The sequence below is a fragment of the Mustela nigripes genome, chromosome 1, assembly GCF_022355385.1.
Source record: "Mustela nigripes isolate SB6536 chromosome 1, MUSNIG.SB6536, whole genome shotgun sequence".
Lineage (NCBI taxonomy): Eukaryota > Metazoa > Chordata > Mammalia > Carnivora > Mustelidae > Mustela > Mustela nigripes.
This window is the reverse complement of record NC_081557.1, coordinates 254,645,777-254,652,193: the sequence shown is the minus strand read 5'-3', so window position 1 is coordinate 254,652,193 and position 6,417 is coordinate 254,645,777. Positions and strand designations below refer to the sequence as shown.

The window sequence follows — 6,417 nt, the reverse complement described above, 5'->3', positions numbered from 1 at the left end:
TGCTATCATTCCATCCAATTTTGCTCAAGTTAGAACCTGAGTGTCTTTCTCTGATTGATTATATTCAAACAATCAGCAAGTCCTAATGATTCTACCTTGAATGAAGCTCCTTCTCTCCTTATTTCCTACCACAATCCCAGTCTGTGCTTTGAGAGAGGAAGTGGCCATGTGCCTGAGACCATTCACTTCTCCAGTTTTAACACCAGCATCCTGCTCAACCGAAAGATCCCCACTGGTTTCTCTGTCCCACAACAGTGAGCCCTGCCTGTGCCCAGCCTGACTGTTGGTCCCTTTCTAGCTGACATACAAGGTCAGCATGTGCCCCCGGGGACAGAGGAGAGCCTCAGCTCACTCTGTAAGATTGCCTTCTCTAAAACGTTGTCCCCAAGCTTTGCCCAGTGGCAGTATCGTAGCCAATGAGGTTTATCCGAGGCGCGATTATTGCTAATTAAAACGTTATCCCCTTTGGTCATTGTTGTTCTAGAGCCCTTTTATGCCTTAATATATGATATTTTAAAAAAAAGATTTTATTTATTTATTTGACAGAGATCACAAGCAGGCAGAGAGGCAGGCAGAGAGAGGGGAAGGGAAGCAGGCTCCCCACTGAGGAGAGAGCCAGATGCGGGGCTCAAACCCAGGACCCTGGGATCATGAGCCGAGCCGAAGGCAGAGGCTTAACCCACTGAGCCACCCAGATGCCCCATATGCCTTAATATATGATTTTTAAATGTTTTAGCTTTTTCCTTTGCTTTTCAGCAGCGTGTTGGTCTCCAACCTCCCTGAAAGTAAAAGTCAAATGAGCTTCATTTTTTGGAGAAGCTCCAGAATCTTTCTCAGCTCCCCTCCAGACTCTCACCCCACCTCTTTACATGGGCTATTCACACTTTCTGCTCCTTTCCCCCTAAGACTTCACGTGTCCTCGACCTCTTACATCTCCTCAGTTCTCATTGTGGTCTGTAATAACTTATTTATTAGTAATTCATAACTTAGCTTTGTCCCTTTCATAATAATTTATGCTCCATGAGAATCAGAATCATGTTTGTCCCTAATAGTGCTTTTAGGACGCTCTCAATTGAATGAATAAATAAGTACTGAAATGAATGAGTGAATGAATAATTCAAAAAAAGAAAATTGGGCTTTGTTCTCTGAGGGAAATTATTTACTTAGATAGTTTTTTGTGTGTCCTTGGTAGATAACTCCCAAATGTATGCCTCTAATCCAATAAATTCCTTATTTCTCTTATGTTTTTATTTTAAACAATTAAATATATTTTGATCACTTGCTGTACAAATAGCTTTGTGCCAGTTATTTTAAGGTATACTGAGATTTTTATCATAGCTCCTTTCCTCATGTATATTGTGATCAATTTTAGTAGACATAATGAGTAAAGCTTATAATATCCTTTAGATAAGATGTTTAAGCATACAGCAAATGCTTAGGAAATGTTAAATATATTATTATTAACTCTGCTGTTGTTGTCATTTAAACAAGTACTCCAGGTCAAGAATACTTAAAACACCTTCTGGGAACTGATTTTGGGTGGGTTTCATGGGACAAGGAGCCTATGACAGAATGTGTATGAACTTTGCATTAATTTCATTGCTTAGTTTAGCCTACTTTTGTTGCTGTTGTAGCCAGACTTTGTGGCTGAAGAGGGCAATATGTTGATTTACACTCTGGACCCAGCTCCTCTCCTTGGAAACCACAGGAAATAATTTGCAAACACTTAGCGTGGCGCCATGGGAAGCGATTTTGGTACAGGTGGCGGAGGCATCATCTCTGGAATCACGGGATCTGCTGCCCACCCTTTCACGTGGCACATTCTTCTGTTTCTCACGTCAGTCTGTCAGTACTCCTGTTTTTCTCTCTTTGTTTTTCCTCCGATTCTCACTGTCCAAGAGCAGCAAACAGTCTTGAAACACTTCACTTAACCAGGGGCTGTGGATACCTGCAATTCCTGAACTCACGGATAAAGTGCGGTCCACCACACTGGAGGGCACGGGCAGGGTGTCAAAAGGAGCAAACATGCAGCTGAAGGGGCAGGTGGCCATGTGGTCTGATTGTAGGAGCAGGAGCCTGGGAATGGTAATGGAGGCCTTCAAGCCTGTAGAAGGATAGCCGTGAGGAACAGCGTCCAGGCTAGAGTTAGTGTTCACGGACTCAGAGCGGACAGAACGATTCCTGATTTCAATTGCTTGCCTAAGCTCTGATCTGAAACAGTTCTCCTGATTGGATTGTGTTTGTTTGTTTGTTTGTTTTGTTTTTCTTTTTTTAAAAGTAATTTTTATTAATATATAATGTATTATTTGCCCCAGGGGTACAGGTCTGTGAATCATCAGGCTTACATATTTCACAGCACTCACCATAGCATATACCCACCCCACTGTCCATACTGATTGGGTTTTTATTGAGTGTGTGCTATCATCTAAGTTCTGGAATGGGTAGGTCTGCTGAGATTTGGGAATCCATATTTTATTTTACTAAATGTTTTAAAGTTTGAGTATAGTTGACACACAAAGTTTTATTACTTTCAAGTGTGTAACATAGTGACTCAACATCTCTATCCATTATGCTGTCCTCCCCACAAGTATATCTATTACAATATCTGGGAATCAATATTTTAAAAAATATTTTGAATATTTTGATGATATACAAATGATTTTGATGATATCCAAATGATTTTGATGATTCCCAGGTTTGGGAATCACTACCAGGAAATCTCTTATTGTTCCAGCAATGTCTCCACGTTTGTGGAGGTGTCTGAAGGAGGTGTCATTACTTTATTCCTACATGCTTCCATGTGTATTTCCTGAGAACAGAGACATTCCCTCCCATAACTACTTTGGTTGTTGATCGCTGTGTAACCAACCAGCCCCAACTTCATGGTATAAAACAACCACTATTGCATATTGCTTATGGCTTACGTGGGTTAGGAATTTGGAGCGAGAACAATGGAGGTGGTTTCCCTCTGTTTTATGCTGTCTGAAACCTCAAGTAGAAAGACTCAACATTCTTCATTCATGTCTGGTGTCTGGATGGGGACATCTCAAAATCTGGGCTAAGTTGTAACTGTTGCCCAGGGCCCCTCTTCAAGGACTCTTCATGGGTCATGGGTTTCCTCACAGGATGGGGGCCTTAGCGTCATTGGCTTCTATCATGGCAGGTCAGGGCACTAGGAGGAACTGTTTCTGTGGATCAAGTAAAAACTTCAAGCTTTCTTTTGGGGGAAATCTCAGAAGGCACATAATATCACTTTTGGTCTACTTCAATAGTGGAAGCAGTCAGAAACCTGCCAGAATTCAGGGGTATGAAATTAGAACTGACATCTCAATGGAAGAATGTCAAATAATATGCAGCCATCTTTATAATCACGACAATAACCACAGTATAATTAGAAAATCAATGAATCTATATCAATACTGTTCTGCCTGCTCCTGAGTTCTTAAGTTACTCTGACCAGGTGTGACATCTGTCTGCCTTTCACAAGGTGTATGAAATTTGGCAAGCAGTTCTGGTCTCTGATCCTTAATTTCCTCATTTCTAAATGAGGCTAATAACACCTATGTCTCTTAGAGTATCTGGAAGGACTAACTAAAAATAGTTATGTGGTGAGCCTGGCACCTACTTGTGGCTTAATAAACTTTAGGTCTCCCTTTCCCCTCGGAGAATTAAGCATGACATTGAGTGCTCAATAAGTCTACAATTTTTGTTACTTGGGAAGCTTTAGAGGTTATCTTGGCTTTCTAAGAAATAACAAAGAGATTCATTATGAAGTGAAATTGTTGTCTTACTAGGTTCCATTTCTGAAGGTTCATCTTTCCTTTGTTAGATGCACAATAAGTACATTCAACCAAGAGAGGAAAGTTTATTTAAAAAAAAACCCACAATTTTTAATCATTTTAAAATAAAAACCCATGCTACCAATCCATCAATATCGTTAAAGTACAAACCTCAAGAACATGATTAATTTCTGAATCAGGATACCTTTGGCGAAAGGTAGCAGAAAACTCAACTCACGAAACAGCTTAAACAATAGAGAAAATTTATTATTTTGTAACAAGACCAGAAGAATGGACGCTCCTTAGTTAGGTAATTCAGGGGCTCAATGATTTCACAGGGAATCCACAAATGGTTCTTTCTGTGTCTCTACTGGAGCCTTTTCCATATGTTGGCCTAGACTACAAATGAAAAGCCACTCACGGTGCCAGGATGGCTATAGTAATTCCAAGCATTAGGTTTACACATGGCAACATCCAGAAGAGACCATTACTTTCTGTGAACTCCTGCAGAGTGAGCCATTGCTTCTCTCAGACCCTGTGGAAGATGCTTCTCACCACTCATTCATCAATCTGGTATCAATGGCACATGTATACACCACACGGGATGAGAAAGGGAGCCACAGTGATGGACTTACACCAACTGTGGTACACTTTCTGGATCTGGTGTTAGGACTAGAACCAGCCTTTTCTGAAATGCCGGCTGTTGGCAGGGGGATGGGTAGATTTTTGTGGGGAGAGGGACAATAAATAACACCTGCTTCTATATACTAGTTAGATTTCAAGTTATGTCCAAGCCCTGGAAATTGGAATGAAGGATCCATTTTTGTATATCTGCGTCATTAGCAAGTGCCTGAGGTTATTTGGAATGCAGTTTTTGATAAGCAATTGGTGTGAAATATAATAGGAATGATTTGGTAATCAAGAAATATAAGGCAGATTTAATTAACTTTAAGCAGCTGTTTAAAATAGTAAATGTTTAAAAATCTAATTATCATTTCTGAGATTCTAAAAAATTTCCCAAATATAGTAAGGGTTTTTTTTATAAGAGTGTTCACCGTTTTTGCATTTATATTTCTTTTTAGTCCTAGCAAGTGAACTCTCTATATAAAAATGGAGTTTTTAATGTGATAGAACAAATTAATAAGAGAAGAGAGAAGAACCACATGGTCCTCTCAACTGATGCAGAAAAGGCATTTCACAAAATCCAGCATCCATTCCTGATTAAAACACTTCAAAATATAGGGATAGAGGGAACATTCCTGAACTTCATAAAATCTATCTGTGAAAGACACACAGCAAATATCTTCTTCAATGGGAAAAAGCTTGTAGCCTTCCTGCTGAGATCAGGAACACGAGAAGGATGCCCACTCTCACCACTCTTGTTCAACATAGTATTAGAAGTCCTAGCAACAGCAATCAGACAACAAAGAGAAATAAAATGAATCTAAATTGGCAGTGAAGAAGTCAAACTCTCTCTCTTCACTGATGACATGATTCTTTATATGGAAAACCCAAAAGACTCCACCCCCAAACTACTAGAACTCATACAGCAATTCAGTAATGTGGCAGGATACAAAGTCAATGTACAGAAATCAATGACTTTCTTATACGCTAAAAATGAAAATACAGAAAGGGAAATTGGAGAATCGATTCCATTTACTATAGCACCAAGAACCGTAAGATACCTGGGAATAAACCTAACCAAAGAGGTAAAGGATCTGTACTCAAGGAACTACAGAATACTCATGAAAGAAATTGAAGAAGACACAAAAAGATGGAAGACCATTCCATGCTCTTGGATTGGAAGAATAAACATTGTTAAAATGTCTATACTGCCTAGAGCAATCTATACTTCAAATGCCATTTCGATCAAAATTCCACCGGTATTTTTCAAAGAGCTGGAGCAAATAATCCTAGAATTTGTATGGAATCAGAAGAGACCCCAAATCACTAGGAAATGTTGAAAAACAAACAAACAAAAAACTGGGGGCTTCATGTTACCTGATTTCAAGTTTTACTACAAAGCTGTGATCACCAAGACAGCATGGTACTGGCATAAAAACAGGACACATAGACCAGTGCAACAGAGTAGAGAGCCCAGATATGGACCCTCAACTCTACGGGCAAATAATCTTTGGCAAAACAGGAAAAAATATACAGTGGAAAAAAGACAGACTCTTCAATAAATGGTGCTGGGAAAACTGGACAGCTATATGTAGAAGAATGGAACTCGACCATTCTCTTACACCGTACACAAAGATAAACTCAAAATGGATAAAAAAACTCAATGTGAGACAGGAATCTATCAGAATCCTGGAGGAGAACATAGGCAGTAACCTCTTCAATATCAGCCACAGCAACTTCTTTCAAGATATGTCTCCAAAGGTAAAGGAAACAAAAGAGAAAATGAACTTTGGGGACTTCATCAAAAGCTTCTGCACAGCAAAGGAAACAGTCAACAAAACAAAGAGGCAACCCACATAATGGGAGAAGATATTTGCAAATGACAGTACATACAAAATGTTGATATCCAGGATCTATAAAGAACTCCTCAAACTCAACACACACAAAACAGACAATTAAAAAAAATGGGCAGGGGGCACCTGGGTGGCTCAGTGGGTTAAGCCGCTGCCTTCGG

The 6,417-nt window shown here is 39.6% G+C and overlaps 1 non-coding gene across 1 annotated transcript; it reads left to right on the top strand.

Moving 5' to 3' along the window:
- The first annotated feature begins 387 nt into the window (after nucleotides 1–387).
- Nucleotides 388–523, top strand: LOC132008818 (U4 spliceosomal RNA). The gene has a single exon (XR_009401733.1). It is a non-coding gene; the product is annotated as a U4 spliceosomal RNA (small nuclear RNA).
- The last annotated feature ends 5,894 nt before the right edge of the window (nucleotides 524–6,417 follow it).